Source organism: Octopus sinensis, linkage group LG7 (genome assembly GCF_006345805.1).
Source record: "Octopus sinensis linkage group LG7, ASM634580v1, whole genome shotgun sequence".
NCBI classification, from domain to species: Eukaryota; Metazoa; Mollusca; class Cephalopoda; order Octopoda; family Octopodidae; genus Octopus; species Octopus sinensis.
In genome coordinates this window covers 102,708,581-102,728,354 of record NC_043003.1, presented here as the reverse complement: position 1 = coordinate 102,728,354, position 19,774 = coordinate 102,708,581, and the positions used below count along the sequence as shown (strand labels likewise).

Sequence of the window (19,774 nt, the reverse complement as noted above, 5' to 3'; positions counted from 1 at the left end):
TATATATAATATATATATATATATATAAAGTTAATCCAAACAAGAAAACAAAAACAAAAAAACAACAACGCAAGGACGTGGAACAAATAAAGTGTTTTTGGACGCTCAGGAAAGAAGGGAAGAAGGAGGGTTTGACGTTTCGAGATGAGCTCTTCGTCGGAAACATAGGAGAAGGGAAGACAGGGGAAAAAATTGCTAGTGATACAGACGAGGTCACATACTAAAAATATATATATGTATATATATATACATATATATTCAAGCAAATGAGAGAAAGAGAAAATGGAATTCACAAGATTCTTTATTAATTACAATTGTTTCAGCCCACCTTGCATTAGTCTCTCGCCTGTGAGATTTTCGACAGCTGGTTGTGGTGCATCCCTCAGAGCAGATGTGTCTCGTCAGCTTTTTCAAATGGTACCTCACTCACCTGATGCAAAATGGGTCAAAATGATCATTGTGATTAATAAAGAATCTTGTGAATTCCATTTTCTTTCTCATTCTCTCATTTGTTATATACCTGACAGATATGAAGGAATTCCTGAAGTAATCCAGTGGCACTTCTATCCAACCTGTTGATGACATCAGGTAGCCAAAGACAGTGAATGTGCTTTAATCAGCATACTACCAGGTGTATACCCAAGTCCAAAATAATTACTTATACTCATTTATATGTTTCTGCATGCGTGTGTGTGAGTGTGTGTGTGTGTGTGAGTGTGTGTGTGTGTGTGTGTGTGTGTGTGTGTGTGTACGCGTATGTGTGTGTGTATGTGTGTGTGTGTTATATATAAAAAGCATGGAGTACATAACTGGTGAAATATATATAAGGATTAAAAATGACATAACCAAGTAAATAGGCAATTAAAGTATTGGGTTGTCTGGAAAGTTCATGCCGATTTTTAAAGGAAGGAAAAAGGTCAATAAATAGTTGCCATCACATTTTTAATCAACCAAATATGAACCATTTTGTTGCACAATGCGTCTCCATCTTTCCTTTAACTTAAAAATACCCGCTTCCCTGAATTGAGGTGGTTTCATGGCAAAGAATTCATCAAGGTATCTTTTTAGGTCATCCAAGGAATTGAAATTTTTACCATTAAGATTATTCTGCAGAGACCTGAATAAGTGGAAGTCCGAAGGAGCAATATCTGGGGAATATAGAGGGTGGGGTAGCACATCCCAGCAGAGCTGCAGCAATTTTTGTCTGGTTCCCAAAGCATAAAGTGCCAAAGATGAACTTTCTTATCTTCCATTTTAAAGGGTTACAAAATTAACACAGGTTATAGGAATATAAATCTTCTTCCTCGAAAAGATAGCTTAAACTGTGCTCTAAATGGAGGTGTAGTCAAATCCTACTTTATGGACTCAACCATGTTCTAAAATAAGTCGAAAGGTAAGCTACTATAAATCGGCACGAACTTTCCGGACAACCCAATATATTCTATAACCTGGAAAAATTAGATTTTCCTTTTCCTAATTTTATAATATTAGTAATTTTCAAAAAATTGTCTACCTTTCCTTTGAAAATGTCAACAATTAATGCTAGGATTTTGTTTTTTTATCCAACTAGATGGGAAATTAATTAATTTCGTTCTATACAACATGTAGTACATCACTCTTATATTCTCAAAGGTTCATTTTACCCTTTAGCATTCAGATTTCTCTGTATTGCTTCTTTATTCCCATTGTTTTGAACTAATCATGCATTATCTTGTAGATTCAAGATTTCAATGCTGTGTTTGTATGTTTTTAGAATGATTTTGTTGAGTAAGTGTAAGAGGTTGTATCCGGTTAGTTTTAACATAAAACAGGTAGGATATTTTGGGTCGGATATGGACAGTTTACATGCTAAAGAGTTAATTGTGTTTTTGTGTTCCTGGTCAGTGATGAGAACATTCACATTCCTAGCGTGAAACATGAAGCTACAGTTTGCAAGAGACTAGCAGTTCATAGGTCTTGAGTTTGAGTCCAGCACTGGCATTTTGTTGAATATCTTGGGAGAGGATAAAGGAGGCATTGTTAGAGAAGAATAGGGAGTAGTTATTATTATTAGTGAAGAATAGGGAGTATTTATTGAGAAAGAATAGTGAGTAGTTGGGACAAACAAGGGATAGCTTGGAGGCAGGATAAGGAGTTGTTTGGGGGAAAGAATAGGGAGTAACTTTTGAGAAAGAATTGTGTACTTTGTTTATTTCAGAATCATTTTATGAAATAAACTGATGTCCTAGGTTTATATAGATATATATATATGTATGTATATCTCAGTTTTGATGTTAAGCTTAATCTGTCCACTATCCAGATTAACACTCCTATTTAGTCCATGGAAGCCTTTAGCAGAGTCTCCACTGTTGCAAACATTTATTCCAGCTCTCTGGTCTAAAGATAACTTCTTCCTGTCAATCATGGAGCTTTGGTGAAGATCATGTAGCCCTTCCTATCCTGACAAAATTCTTCATCAAACACACACACACACACAAACACACACATACACACACACATACACACACACACACATACACACACATACACACACATACACACACACATACACACGCACACGCTCACGCGTGCACACACACACACGCACACACACACACACACACACACACACGCTCACACACACATCCAATATCAGCTCAGTCAATCTTTTCTGCACTCTTCAGACTATAGCTTTGATATGAAGCTGCCGTCTCAGATCCCATGGGCTCAACATTTGATGCAGATTAACAACACATACTCATCACACTTCACCATTCCTACCACATAATATCTTCCAAATTTAGTGCTTATGCCTCACCACTCTACACCCTGTAACTCTTTGCATATGCTAAATACAGTCAGTCTTTGTTAAGAACTGAGCTAGATTCTTTACATTGATACAAGAATGCATTTTTGCTGTGGAAACTTACAATCAAGAAATGATCCCCTTTTGACTGGTATCTACCTGAAGCCTTTAGCATTTCGATTATTCTGTCAAGTGTGATGCTTTCTGGTTCGTATTACTTTGAATTAATTAAGCATTGTCTCATAGCTTCAGGATTTTGATGAAGTGACTGTTTCTTTATAAAATAGCATTGTAAGACAGGTGTGTGCAGCTGAATCCAGACGGTTTGAATGTAAAACAAAGCACAATATTTGGATCTGATGTGGTCAGTTTAAATGCTAAAGAATTAGAGAATCTGATGAAATTCTGTCAAAGATTGCAAATGAATGTGATGGAATATTGTAAGATTCTTGGTCTGGTAATATAACAATAGAATCCAAGGAAATTGATATTCTGCATCAGAAAACATCATCATTCTAACATTCACTTTTTCATGCTCACACAGGTCAGACAGGATTTGTGGAGGTAGATTTTCTAGAATTGGATGCTCTTTCCATTGCCAGCCCTCACTTGTTTGTAAGCCAGGTAATATTTCCTCATTGCTGATCATGCTTTTACAGAGGATTGGCAATGAACAACATTGTTTGCATGATGGGGATTCATATTTACAACCATCATATGATGCCATGACAAGGAAACACATACACAATACACACACACACACACACACACACACACACACACACACACACATGATAGGTTTCTTTCACTTTCTATCTATTAAATCCAGTCACAAGGGTTGGGTTGGTCCAGAGCTCTAGCAGAACACATCTGCCCAAGGTGCTATGCTGTGAGATTGAACTCAAAATCATGTGGTTAGAAAGAAAACTTCTTAACCACATAGCTAAGCTGATGCCTATAATATGAATATTTCAGACAATGGAATATTTTTTTATGCTTTAAAGAAAAGAAGTTTTTATATTTCAGACATTTGTCCTTCTTTGGAGAGATAGAGATAGAGAGAAAGAGAGAGAGAGAGAGACAATAAAACTAATAGCTCCATCACTAAACCACAAAATGATGTAATATTTTGGTCTAATAGTTTGGTAGAAATTCGATAGTATTAAATGCTTTGCAGTGTTCTTTTTATCTTTCTTCTCATTCTATGTTCAAAAGTGGGATTGATTTCATCCTCATTTTATGAAAAAAATAAAAAATATTTCTTTGTATTTGGAAACAAAATAGTTCATTTTTCCTACCAAAATCTTAAATATTTTCTAAAATTTTCTTCCCTCTTTCTTCTAGATATTTCTAAGAGTTGGCAGTTACCATTCTCAATGCTGCGACCTTTATCTACCTAGCTGCTGGCCAGAGCATTTGCTCTGATGCCATTAGCTTGGTCACTCTTTCTTCATTTTACCATTGGGTCTTTCAGTGGATAACAGCTGAAACGGTAAGTGTCACCATTTCATCTTCGTTTCATTTGTTTTATAAATCTTTTTGCTAAATCCATGGAAAAAAAACCCCCACTAATTTCTTATCACTCAACTGCTCCCCCCAACTCCTAGTCTGTCTATACACAATATGATCTTTTCTTTTTTTCTTCTGTTGCTACTATAACAGTCTCTGCTCCTCTGAACAAGTAAAAAATGAATATTTCTCCATTCAAACTCGTTTACCACAATTATTCCTCTTCATTTTGTGGATCTTATTCAGTATCACTCTCCCCTAATCCCCCACATTTCATCCAGACTTTCATCCGGAAATTTTCAAATCTCTAGAACTATATCCTTGCCCCCGATTTAATGAAGAAACCTCTATGCAGTCATCTCACATGCTAGAAACCGCAGCCAAATCTCTCTCAACTCACACATAATTGTCTTCAGTAAAGAAGGATACATGTAACAAAACGGTCCCCAGAGATATAAAAAGTTGGGGTGATGAAAGTTGGATGCCTGTAATCATCTATTAGGTGGGGCAGGACTGAATGGGAGATAAGTAACAATGATAACTGGAGCTGATAGGATGTGGATTCAAAGATAACCTGTGCCAGAATATTGGGAAGAAACCATCTTAAGGGAAAATCCCAATCCAGTGAATAAGGGCCAGACAGATCCATCCATGGCTACAATTAAACACTTATCATACACATGAACACACAAATATTCACGTGGCTGTGTGGTAAGTAGCTTGCTTACCAACCACATGGTTCCGGGTTCAGTCCCACTGCGTGGCATCTTGGGCAAGTGTCTTCTGCTATAGCCCCAGGCCAACCAAAGCCTTCTGAGTGGATTTGGTAGACGGAAACTGAAAGAAGCCCGTTGTATATATGTATATATATATGTTTGTGTGTCTGTGTTTGTCCCCCTAGCATTGCTTGACAACCGATGCTGGTGTGTTTACGTCTCCGTCACACCGATAGAATAAGTACTGGGCTTACAAAGAATAAGTCCTGGGGTCGATTTGCTCGACTAAAGGCAGTGCTCCAGCATGGCCACAGTCAAATGACTGAAACAAGTAAATGAGTAAAAGAGTATACGCATACACACGGACATGTATGGTCACACACATACACAAGTACACATGCATAATACACTTACATATGGGCACATACCCAAATTCACACACATGCACAATAATACAAGAACACACATATACGCACACATACACATATGCACAGGTATACATACGCAATCGCACAGACACTCACATGTACACAAATACAGACACAAGTACAAACAACCACAGAACATAAACACGCTAACACACACACATACGCTCACACACACACACACACGCAGAGGCACGAGGTACATACTGACGCACATCTGGTTACGTTGTCTTTGGTTGACTAATAACCTATCTTGCGGTAACAGCTATGCTGTCTGCTTGACACTGCACTACCTGGGAACACTTACATGAGCCTTATGAAAAAATGATAGAAATCTTAGTATTAACAGTTGTACCAGCAGCAGCAGCAGCAGCAGCAACGGCGGCGGCGGCGGCGGTGGTGGTGGAATCACTTTAGAAAAGTAGTTGTATGACAGAAACCATGGTAGTGACATTTGATGACATTTGTAGTGGTAGTTAACCCTGCAAGGGACACTTGCAACAGCAGCAGCAACAGCAGGAGGCACAATGGCCCTGAGGTTAGGGCAGCGGACTCGCGCTCGGAGGATCACGGTTTCGATTCCCAGACCGGGCGTTGTGTGTGTTTATTGAGCGAAAACACCTAAAGCTCCACGAGGCTCCAGCAGGGGGTGGTGGCGACCCCTGTTGTATGCTTCCGCTCCATCTTTCTCTCACTCTTTCTTCCTGTTTCTTATCCCCGACTTCCTATGCAACCGCTGAGCCTGGATGCGCATTCATCCATCCGTCGATGCTCTCGGTGTCGGGGGTTGACCTGCTCTCTCTTCTGCGGGTCTTATGAATAGCAAAGGACCACGTTTCGGACTTCCCCCATCTTACGAGCTCTGGGACAAAGACCGTTCGCTCAACAGCAACAGTAACAGCAGCAGTAGCAACAGCAGCAGTAGCAACAGTTGTAGTACCTCATTTTATTTGTCCATTCGCAGTGTACTCCAACTTTAAACTCTAATTAATTTGTTTTCCTGTTAGTTTCTTCAAATTATCTGTTGATCCATGCATACATACATGCATGTGTGTATGTGTGCATGTGTGCATGTGTGTGTGTGGGGGGGTGTATTAATGATTATGTGAATCTAAAAGTATGTTCAGGTGCAAAGTGCATGAATGTACATTTGTATATACATTGCATCTATTATATATCTTTGTTTAAAATGTAACTTTGTATGAATGTGTAAGGATGTATTTGTGTGTGTGTACATGTTATCAACACACAAACATTTCATATTGCCCTGATAGATCATTAGCCACTACACACATTTTTTTTCTCTCCTTGTTTCTCTCCTTGTTTTTTCTGTGTCCCTTTCTGTAGAAGAGCGTAGGCTCGAAATGTAAAAGACCTTTTCTATTCCTGAGCGTTATACTAATACATCTGTTTATTTTGTACACCACCTGTCTTCGTCTTTTGTTTTTTTCGTAAACTCTCCCTATACATATATATATATATATATATATACATACACACATTATTCTTAAGTGCTTAAGTGAAATCATAAGTTTAACTGAAATCATGTGTATTTTATGTAGAATGAATGCTATGGCCATTTCAAGTGTGTGATCCCTAATAAGCAGATAGGTGAAAATGAAGTGGTTTCATGCAGCATTGAACAACTTTTGATAAGGCTGTGTAGCATGATACAAAATACCAATATAGAAGACTAATAACAATATGGCTTAATTACAAAATAGACATTTCACTTTTACCTTCATTATGCTACCGATGACAGTGCTTGGTACATCTGAGACATCAAGAAATTCCTATGTAGCCGTTTTTATCTTTTTGAATAAACTTCTTCACATAATCCCATGATTATGGCCCTTCATATTGTTTATAGAAACTCCCTTAAAGTACTTTTGTCAAATTCCCATTAAGTCTTATTAAATTTAAGACTATTCTATTTCAACAGAATTTATGGTTCTTAAGCAAATAGGTAATAGCCACTCAGGACTGATGGAATATAAAATTAACGGGATGTGCTGAGAGGGAAGTGATAGAGAAGCTCAACACTTCTCCAAACTCTTTGAATATTTTCCTTCTTCTATTTGAAATTAGGAATTTTTTTCCAAAATATTATAGGGTTTTTAAACAACATAGACACAATGTAATACAAAATTATTTTTGCTTTATTTTCATTCATTGGCATTACCTAAGGCTTAACAGAATTTTTCAAAATTGTTCATCTTTAATACATACAGAATAATGTTACTCTTAAGGTTTCAAATGACACAGTACTGCTTAGGACAGTATCACACAGCTGGCACTGAAATACATGTTATCACTAACCTTGTTTACAATCATTCTGAAGGATGCAAGGAACACTAATACAAGAGAGAAAACTCTACATATTCTTCTATCATTCATTTCCATTCTATACAAGAATGACTGCAGGACTGGCTCTTGACTAAGAAAATATTCAACAGGATATTAATCCTTTATTTGCCCAATACTGTAGCCAAAATTTTCCTCCTCAACAAATTCCCCACCATTACTCAAACAGGAACCGTGCAAATCAGCCCAACCCATATCCTGCAGTATGACAATCAAGCCGATTGTGAAAGCTCCAAAACTAATAGCTGCATTAAAGCACATCTGAACTTTCTGGTTCTCTGAAATTCATTTGCTTTGTGCTTCTGTTGCAAAACCAATTTTCTCCTGCATTGCATGTGACCACTGGAGTCTTTGAGCCTTACCAGCACATCCTTAGGAAATATCAGTTCTGCAGAGTTTTGGCTACATACAGTCACAAGCTTCACTTTCTACTCTATGATACACATTTTAAGCTGAAGGAAGAATAAGCTGTTGTCAAGAGATTTGGTTGTATCTTTGCAACATGTCTTGTAATGCCAATTGATCATAATACTGAGGAAGAGGCTGATGATAATGGTAGTAGTGAAGATAATAACAGCAATAACAATGATGATATTGATGATGATGATGATGATGATGTGGCGGTGGTGGTGGTAGTGGTGGTGGTGGTGTATAACAACAACCTGAGGAAATGTTGCTTTCTTAAGTTTTGCTTTTGAAAAATATTTTTACCTTTTTAGTTTTATCAGCTCGATTGACCATTCCATTCACTTCTCCCTTCCTCTCACTCTCTGTCTATCTATCTATCTATCTATCTATCTATCTATCTATCTATCTATCTATCTGTCTGTCTATCTATCTATCTATCTATCCATCTATCTATCTATCTATCTATCTATCTATCTACCTACCTACACACACACACAAATATGTATGCAAATAATATATCCATCAATTTATCTTGGTATCTATCCATCTATCCAGTTATCTATCAATCCAGCTATCTGTCTATTTATTAATCTGTCTGTCTGTCTATCTATCCATCGATCTACTAATCCATCCATCCATCCATCCAGCTGTACATTCACCCATCTGCTTATCTGTCAGTCTTTCTACAAACTTCTGTTAATCAATTCCCTCTCTTTTTTATAACTATCATGAAATTGTTGACCATAATGATATCGCTGCTGGTGTTGGTGGTGATGATGTCAATGGAATTTAGGTTGGTGGTGGTGGTGGTGGTGATGGTGATCTGGTGATGGTCTGTTAATGGTAGAGCGGTGGGATTTGGTAGTGGTGTTTATGAACATATGTTGTGTCTGGATAGATCTTGGTTCATAGAATTTGCATTCCATAAGCGAAATAGCCATTTGGGGCTGATTAACTATAGAATTGATGTGATAAGCTGATATAGAAATGAGGGGTGGGAGTGGCAGAGAACATGAGAGAGTGATAGAGAGAGAGATGAATAGATAGGTAGATAGATAGTTAGAGAGAGAGAGAGAGAGAGAGAGAGAGAGCACTTTTCAAAGTCAAAGTGACAGAGGAATTGAGAGAGTAACAGAGTAGGAGGGAGTTACAAAGAGAGGGAGGAGTGACAGAGTGCAAGGTGAGGTGTGACAGATTGAGGGAGACAGGTGGGAGTGGCAGAGTTTTGTGAAGAAAGATTGAGGGCTGGGGTGGAGATAGAAAAGGGAGAGGAATAGAGAGGGGAGTGTCAAGAAATGAAAGAGACAGGTAGATGACAGGGTAGATGGACAGTCACAATATTTCTACAATCACATCTAATTGCAACTCATACATACATACATATACCTACACATGCATACACATATATAGCTACACATACCTACACATGTATATACCTACACATACCTACACACATATATGCATGCATATACATACATGCATATATATATAAGTATATATATATATATATATATATATAGACACACTGATATACATACATGGATACTTTTCTGCATACCTGTATATAATTGTACTAATATATACATTTGTCAGCATACATATACATACACATACAAAGAGGGCGGTGCTCCAGTATGACCCTGACTGTGATTGCTAAATATGCTACAAGAGCTCGAACTAAATAACCTATCCACATATAATTATTCAAACATATGTACCCACTTACTTGCAAACACACACACACACACACACACAAATACACATAAACTCATACACATACACTTGCCCAACACTCCTGTTCATGCATATATACTTATATATACACAACTATGGCAATTACCAAGAGGATGTACCCAAAGAAAAAGTTGTTTATATGAAGACTGAAAAGCTGCATACATCGGATGCAGTAGTGTTGCAGCCTTGCATTCATTTTGTCGGTGCATCTGTACTGTGCAGTATTAGCTGCAGATGGCAACAGAGCTACAATAGTAGCAATAACAACGTGGACAACAATAACAACAGCAACAACTGCATGAACACACACAATAACAACAATAATAGCAATGAGCAAATGATGGAGGCTCCATGCAATCATTTAAGATGCTAAAAGTAGCAGCTAATTTCCTCTCCAACCCCACCTGGCCATTTGTAAAGTCAAAAAGAACAATTTGGGTAACATGGTTCATCATAACAATACCTGTATTTTCTACAATACCTGTAGAAAAAAAAGTGGGGTGGAGGTCTGTCATATCTCAAATTCCTTTAATCATTGGCCTGAGGCTAAATAATAACAATAACAACAGCCAATAATAGTCATAATAATTACTTTAACAAAGACAGCTAGAGTGACTATGACAACCAGAGAAAGCAACAACAATAGTTGTCATGACAACAATAATGGGGTACAGATGAGGATGTTTGTTCAGCTATATTTGTGAATGTGTAATGCAAAACTACACATTTGTGAGTATGTGTTAATAGGTGTGTAGTGTGTGGTTGTGAACATTTTTACTGCTTTTACACCTGTATGTGTAAATACAAATATGTATTTGTGTCAATATTTTTACAGGTAAATGTCATTAACTGTTGTATACCCTGCAATATGTTTGCGATTAAGAGGTGCACTTTTAGTGTGTGCTTGTGCATAGCATAATGTTTTTTTATGCATTTGTGTTATTTGTGTGTGTGTGTGTGCATGTAGATAAATAGATAGATAAACAGATATAAATATACATACACACACAGACACACGCACACATGCACACGTACATGCACACACACACACACACACAAATATATATATAATAAACTTTTACAAGAAAAAGGCAGACTTCAAAATTTTAGCTTGTTTGCCTTCTTTAGAGTGTCTGACTAAGGCGAGTGAGCTCACTGTCAAGTTGTCCCTTGTAAAAGTTAAGTTCCACTAAACTGTATTGAGTAATCATTCAGTTTAATGTTAAATTGTTTTTGTATACAACTTGACATAACAAAGCAAACAAACACTAACACATATGCATATCTGTGTGTGCATGTGTATGTGTTTGAGTGTGCATGCAGTGTTCAGTTTGCAATAAATGTCAGTGTTTGTGCATGGTGTTTCAATCTGCATGTTTATTTTCTTGAATAAAACCTGTTGATTATATATGTATGTATATATCCGAATGGGGTAACACTCAGATTCTACATGGGAGTACCCATCTATAATCACCCCTTCCTCTCATTTACATGTAGAAATCCATATGTACATGTTGAGATGCATGATACTGAAATACATATATGTCATCATCATCATGGCTCAGCTTCGCGAACGAAGATCAGGAAGGCTGTCCACGTTGCGTGCATGCACGCTCATGACTGACATGTCCGATATAGGAAAGGCAGGTCCGTGAGCAGTGTCCACAGACGAAGGTAACATCTGGTGTGGTGTCAGAGGCGGCTCGCGCCTTCCTCCTGCGTCTCTTGTCTTTAAGTGCGTTGCTTCTTTGTTCCTCAAACTTGCTGACTACGTTGAAGATCATGTGGCACCAGACATCATGGTCCGCAGCCAGGTCTGACCAGCATTGGTGGTTAATATGACATGCTGCTAGAGACTTCTTGAGGCAGTCTTTGTAGTGCTTCCTCAGAGCTCCCCTCACTCGATGGCCGGTGGAGAGTTCGTCAAACAGGGCAATCTTAGGAAGGCGATGGTTCTCCATCGGAGGTGGGACTTCAGTAGCATGGCTTCAATGCTGGGGATCTTGGCCCGCTCCAAGACTTCAATGTTTGTGACGAAGTCACTCCAGTGAACGTTGAGGATGGTGGGAGAATTCACAAGAAAAAACAAAAGACGAAACATGTGGTGTAGACAACAAGCAGATATATTAGTTTAACGCTTGGGAAGTGAAAAAGTCTTTAACGTTTCGAGCCTATGCTCTTCCACAGAAAGGAACACATAAAGAAAGAAGGAGAGAAAATAAAGATATATATATATACCACCTTCGACAGAGTAACAGTCATATTTACAACTTGAACAGACACACATATCAGTAGATAAACATATGATGTACATGTACATACACATATAAACACACACACAGACACGTCTACATACCTAAATACTCACAAACATAAACATACATATGTACATTATGTGTATAGGCATGCATGCATGCATACTCGCGTACACATATGCATATGCACATACATGCATACACACACACACACACATCATGAACTAACCGTTAATTTCTCAGATGCAGCACAGAATTTTGTCAGTGAACAGGTCGCGGCTTCAAAGCAACAAAAATATTTTGACAAATTAAATTTTGAAATGAATTTTGTGTGTTTTTAAATGGCTTATAAACACCTTCCATGCTGCAATTGTGTATATATGTATATATATGTATGCTTTCGGTGTGAATGGTTCTTTATACGGTGCCATGTTTTACAATCCTGTAAATAATAATAATGGTATTTTTATATATGCTTAAAGCGATCACTGTGCAATGACTAAGGAAAATAGTCTAATTTAGGGTCATATAAGCCCTCAACAGAGAAAAGAAGGTTTTCCTATCCACGTGGGACATGAACACACATCCCTTTGTTAATGCGACTAAGTGTGTTACCTTTACACCTGTGAATTAGCCTCCTCCGTTTCTATCAAATTTAAGAACTATTTTAGTTCCTATTTGTTTTTAAGTAAACGAACTTTCTATATGCTTTCAGTGCAAATGGTTTTTTTTATATGGTGCCATGTTCTACAATCCTGTAAATAATAATAATGGTATTTTTATATAAGCTTGAGGGTTTAGATGCCCCTTTATTAGACTATTTTCCTTAGTCATTTCGGTGATTGCCATAAGCTTTAAGCTTATATAAAAATACCTTTTGTGTGTGTGTGGTGTGTGTGTGTGTGAGTGTGTGTGTGTATGCATGTCAATATGTATGTACATCTGCTCTGACATTTCCTACACATCTGTCTATGTGCATCAATTTCAATGCATATGTGTGTGTGCATAATTATGTATGCATATTTTTATATCAATGCATAATGTAGTCAATATTTCATTATGCATGCATATAATAATGTGTGAAGTCATTGGTGTTCAACCATCTGTCACTCAACATGCATATCTCATTATGTGTGCATACATCATCATCATCATCATTGTTGTCATTATCATTTAACATCCTTCTTCCATGCTGCTCTGGGCTGGACAACGTGACCAAAACTAGCAAGTCACAAGACTACTCACACCACTACTGCCTGCTTTGTCATGGCTTCTATGGCTGGATGCCCTTCCCAATGCCACGCATTCTACAGAGTAAACTGAGTGATTTTTATGTCGTATCAGCAGCAGTAGGTTCACTCAAATAACATGCAAGACAAAGACTCCTTAGATGAATGGGGAGTAGTATTGAAGTAGGTGGCTTTGTGCCAGGGGATGAGAGAGAGAGAGAGAGAGAAAGGACAGAGAGAGTGAGAGAGAAGAAAGGTGAGAGAAAGGAGAGAGTGAGAGAGAAGGGGAGAAGTGAGAGAGAGAGAAGGGGAGAAGTGAGAGAGAGAGAAGAGAATGGGAGGGAGAAACAAGAGGAGTAGAGAGTGAGAGAAAAGAGATGGAGAAGAGAGAGAGGAAAAAGAGAAGAGAAAGAAGAGAGAAGACCGAGAAGATGTGACCAGTGGTCAGGTGGACTGGGGTGTGAGAGGGCCTCAAGTTACAGGGAAGTATATGAAACTGAAGTGGAAGCAAGGTGTGAGTGGATGAGCAAGTTCTTAAGATGGTGAAAGGGGAGGTGGAGGTGGAGATAGAGGGAAGGAAGGTAGTGAGTGAACACAAATAGGGGGGAGGTGGTTAGGGGGCTATATTATGGTGTAGAGATTCAACAAGAACAAATCGGTGTATATGTAGCCATATCAATGTTTGAGGAATATGAACCAGTGTTACCGTTTCCTACATGTAGACATATGCCAAGGTCCATTGATACATGCATGCACACATAATCTTTGGAGTATATGTACACATGCAAAACTTAGTCTATGCATGAGCATGTCATGTTTGGCTCATCCATGCAAGTAAATACAATGTTTAAACCATATTTGCATGTTCTAATAATTGGGGAAAAGCATGTATTTTAAGGACTGGTGCATATGCACAGCTGCATTATTTGGTATACAGAACTTCATGTCAATGTTTGGTGCATGTATTCATGCAACAAGGGTTTGTGAACATGTACAAATGATATTCATATTGCATTTATGGACGGTCATGTAGTATATGTTAAATGTATGTAAATATAGGTGCAGGAGTGGTTGCATGGTAAGAAGCTTGCTTCCCAACCATATAGTTCCTGGTTCAGTTCCACCGTGTGGCATCTTGGGCAAGTGTCTTCTATTATAGCCTCGGGCTGACCAAAGCCTTGTGAGTGGATTTGGTAGGTGGAAAATGAAAGAAGCCTGTAATATATATATATATATACGAGGCAGCGTGCTGGCAGAAACATTAGCACACCGGGTGAAATGCGTAGCTGTATTTCGTCTACCGTTACATTCTGAGTTCAAATTCTGCCAAGGTCGACTTTGCCTTTCATCCTTTCGGGGTCGATGAATTAAGTACCAGTTACGCACTGGGGTCGATGTAATCGACTTAATCCATTTGTCTGTCCTTCTTTGTCCCCTCTGTGATAGCCCCTTGTGGGTAGTAAAGAAATATATATATAAACTATGAGTTAGAGGTTATGCAACCGTCTAAGGGATAAATGTATCCGCAGGCACTGCTGGTGTATTGCCTCACTATGTATAGGCCTTGCTGTAAGGTTAACAGTAGTTGGTAATTTAAATGGTAAACTGTGGTTTAATATATTCAGATAAGAAAAAGAAATGGTGCAACAATTAACAATTACAAGTTGATCACTGGTATTAAAAGGTCATAGTTTAATTAAACTATGACCTTTTAATACCAGTGATCAACTTCTAGTTCTTAATTGTTGCTCCATTTCTTTTCTTATCTGTGTGTATATATATATATATATATATATATATCTGTGTGTATATATATATATACTAGCATTAAAGACCCGTCGTTGCCAGGTCATAGTGCTAGTGCATGTATATATGTGTATATATATGTGTACATATTACATGTACATCTATATATATACATCTACACATAAAATACAAAATACAAAGTTATATCTTGATATCGCTATAGATAACAATGCTGAAAATATATAACAGATTGGAATTGTTAGCCCGTCTCTTGTAATTTCGATCAATTGTATCTTGTCCTCCCTCTTGTATAGAAGTGTGGCTACAATCCGACAGCTGCAGTGAAATTCATTTTTGGACTTTCTTCTATCGAAGACATTTTAACGAAAATATTTCCGTGTAAACGGTGAAAATATTGTCAATTTCCCCAAACAGGGACACAATTCAATTTTTAAACAATAACCAAAGCTTCTTCTCCCAAAGGGGGAGGGTTATGGTTTACAATTATTTAACAAATGCAACACAACAACGCTTCCCTTATGAGGAACCAACAAACGTGATAACAATAGTTAAACAGAAATAATAATAACAACAAACCTTACGGTAAACCAAAAAGCAGTACTCTGTTGAAGCTATAGGCCTTTATGGATCAGAAATAAACTAAGAGCAGTACTCAGTAGAATGCTTAATGCTAACTAATTAGCAAATAATCTAATGTAAAAGCCGTGCACACCTCCATCTGGACTATTCCATTTCTGCACTTAAATTTTATATTTTATTTATTCCCATTCATGTGAAACCACTGATTCAAGTTCAAGTCATTGATGCAATTTTATACCAATTGCTATATTTTTACTTTTGTTATGTTACGATAATATTATACTTTAGTTTGATTTTAATTATTACTTACTACATATAATTCAATTGTTATTATTATTTTTATTGTTAAAGTGAAAGTATCTGACATAAAATAGAGAAATGTTTTTGTTTCACTTTTAACACATAATACTGAAGTAGTGGAGAAGATATGATATTGCTATGGGCTCGCTCTAGGCAAGAAGTTGAACATTTTTTTTTTGCCAATGACACTCCCCGGACCCTAAGTAAGGCATGTGTAAAATTTGAATGAAATTGGTTGTGTAGTTCTCAAGTTTTAGGGAAACACACAGACAGATAGACACACATTCCCAGTTTTATATATATAAAGATATATATATATTATATATATATATATATATATATATATATATATGTTATATATATATATATATATATATATATATATTATATATGTATATATATATATATATATATATAATATATTATATATATATATATATATATAGATAGATAGATAGATAGATAGATAGATAGATAGATAGATATGTATATGTTATGCATGTGTGTGTGTATCTGTGTTTGTCCCCCTGCCATCATTTGACAAACAATGCTGGTGAGTTTATGTCCATGTAACTTAGCGCTTTGGCAAAGGAGACTGATAGAATAAGTACTAGGCTTACAAAGAATAAATTTTAGGGTTGATTTCTTCAACTAAACTCCTTCAAGGCAGTGCTCCAGCATGGCCACAGTCAAATGACTGAAACAGGTAAAAGAATAGTATTTGTTGAATGTATGAACATTTAGTATGTGTTGGATAATTCCCATGTAGTATATGTTGAATGTATGCTCATGTAGTAAATGTTAAATGTATGCATGTGTAATATATGTTGAATGATCTTTATGTAGTATATATTGAATGTATGCTCATGTGTTTGTTGATGTATCCACATTTTATGATTTGGTGCATTTGTGACATACAGTGGTAGTGCATTTAATGGTTGTGATGTTTGAATCCCAGATCACTGGAAATGAGTTCAGCTCAAATTCAAATATATATTGTTGTTCCCTTATGGAGAAATTCTATAGGGCAATTCTGTATGGGCAATATTTTGGGGCAATGTTATAAAGCATTCTACAGGGCATTTTTGGAGGTCAATTCTATTGGGATGAGCCAATAGATTAATTTTAACGGCAACTTTGTTGGGCAAATTTATTGGACAATTCTATTGGATGATTTCATATGACCAATACTATAAGACAATTTCTAGATGAGAATGTTTTTGGACAAATTTATAGGGCAATTCTACATGGTTAAGTTTACTAAAATCTCTATGAAAGATTCTCTGTGATAGACTTGCACACTATCCCAGGAGGCACCTCACCTACCATTTACTTTGCAGGGTCAAAGTAGAGTTGACAGTTTGTTATTGTGATAATTTATAGGGTTTTAAAACATTAGAATGGGCTATATTGCAGTTCTGGGTGGGATTGGTTAATCAGGGTGTAGGGTATATGGTGTGGGAAATACAATATGTAAGTTTACAGAATTTTAATATCAAGAATATTAGTTTAATTTTCTTTTAAAGGGAAGATAATTTCATTAAATCATTTCATGCCTCCTAATACCACTTTTCTGCCATAACCCTATCAAGTAATGCTTAGCGGTATTTCGTCTGTCGTTACGTTCTGAGTTCTTGACAAGAAGAGATTTTCTAATTGAACTTTTCTTGATGAACACTATGGCATCATCTTTGAAATATTAAACTTGAGGCAGAGCCTATATTTGAAGAAATTCTGTTCAGGCAATTGAGTTCTGAGTTCAAATTCCGCCTTTCATCCTTTCAGAGTCGATAAATAAAGTACCAATTTCGCACTGGGGTCGATGTAATTGACTTGATCTCTTTGTCTGTCCTTGTTTGTCCCCTCTATGTTTAGCCCCTTGTGGGCAATAAAGAAATATACATAACCCTATCAAGTAATAGCAATTTTTGTAAAGTATGTACAAAACATCTTGAACCTGTTTTTAAGTAACTTTAAGTAACTTCTTTTGATGACTCGACAAGAAGAGATTTTCTAATTGAACTTTTCTTGATGAATACTATGGCATTGTCTTTGAAATATTAAACTTGAGGCAGAGCCTATATTTGAAGAAATTCTGTTCAGACAATTGAAGAGGATATAAATAACTTGATTGAGAAGCATATGAGAAACTGTCCATCAACAAAGCTGAAGGAACTTTATTGGAAAGATGCTGCAACAACTGAATGCTGAGGAAGAAGAGAATATACCAAGAGAATATATCTGGCATCAGCTCACAGACATTGTAAGAATGATTCAATCTAGATCAGAGAATGGGAAGTCAAGTGTGAATTATTTTTCTAATCAAGTAACACAACACTTTTAGACTGTCCAGAAAAATAGCCAATGACAAAACACTCTGCGTAATTTATTTAAAAAGAAAATAATGCAAAATTTTCAATGTCTGCTGCTTCTTCTTTAAGAAGAGAAGATCCAGATGATTCTGCTGCAGAAGGAAGTGGTACCTCTTAAACTTTTCTTGCTCTCTTCCATTCCATCATCTTACTGCCCATTTCTTTGACCGAACTCTACCAAATTCAAATGAAAAATTCCTCATTTTAAATATTTCCTTTTTCAAAACTATTTAGTATGCTTCTTTTCAAATTGATCAAACCTGACAACGTATATGTGTAGAAACACACACATATCATATATCAAACCAAAAACAATTAAAACGATAAACCACAAGGATTGAAGCTGACCATGAGTTTAATTAAATTATTAATTTTTAGAATTTAATTAATTACTTTTTTGTTCATTTTACATGTTATTAATGATATTCACCATATAATAACAATTGTTTTTATGTTTCTTTAAAATCCTGTTAGCTCTTGTATCATTGGCTTATATTATCAGGAAGAAAGATCTTTTAAAGGATTTGTAATATATTCTTTTGATATTTTTTCTTTTCTGTTTATTTACTCATGTAACTTATCTTATTGTATAATTATTAACTTTTTACAATATATTCATCTTTTCTTTATTGATAATTTTTGTTAATTAACTTCTAGAGCAAACTTTGGGTGAAGACTTAGATTTGGCTGAGATTTTGGGATGAATAATTGTAAAAAACAATTAATATATATTTTACTTGATATCTATGGTAATGGACATCTGCAGTGAATGGACTTCATTACCAAATATAGACATATATTTATAGTATTTTGATACTATCTGTTTGTCTCTCTCTCTCTCTCTCTCTCTATCTATCTATCTATCTATCTCTCTATCTGCCTCTCTCGCTCCCCCTTCTCTCTCTCTATCTATCTACATGTATATACGTTATATATTTCCTTATACAAAATCATAATTATGGCCAGTGTTGGTGATACGTGAAAGACACCCGTGCCAGTGACATGTAAGAGTCGTCTGTGCCAGTGACACCTTGAAGGCACCCATGCTGGTGACATGTGAAGGAGACCCAGTACACTCTATGAAGTGGTTGGCATTAGAAAGGGCATCCAGCCATGCCAATACAGACTAGTGCTTGGTGCAGCTCTCTGGCTTACCATTTCCAGTCAAGCTGTCTTATCCATGCCAGAATGGAAAACAGACACCAAATGATGAGGATGATAATTATATATATAAATACATTGATCATTCATTCATTTGTTTGTTTTTACATCCATTTCTCAATGCTAGCCAACGATTGATGTATATATATATATATTCTTTTATTCTTTTA

At 36.5% G+C, this 19,774-nt stretch overlaps 1 protein-coding gene across 2 annotated transcripts in view; it reads left to right on the top strand.

The window, feature by feature from the left end:
* LOC115214498 (aryl hydrocarbon receptor nuclear translocator-like protein 1) overlaps window positions 1–19,774 on the top strand; it is a 730,728-nt gene that overhangs the window by 269,671 nt on the left and 441,283 nt on the right. For both annotated transcript variants that reach the window (XM_029783697.2, XM_036505029.1), the window contains one exon: window positions 4,130–4,277. The gene's annotated coding sequence lies outside the window, so the exon portion shown is untranslated. The remainder of the gene's footprint in view (window positions 1–4,129; window positions 4,278–19,774) is intronic.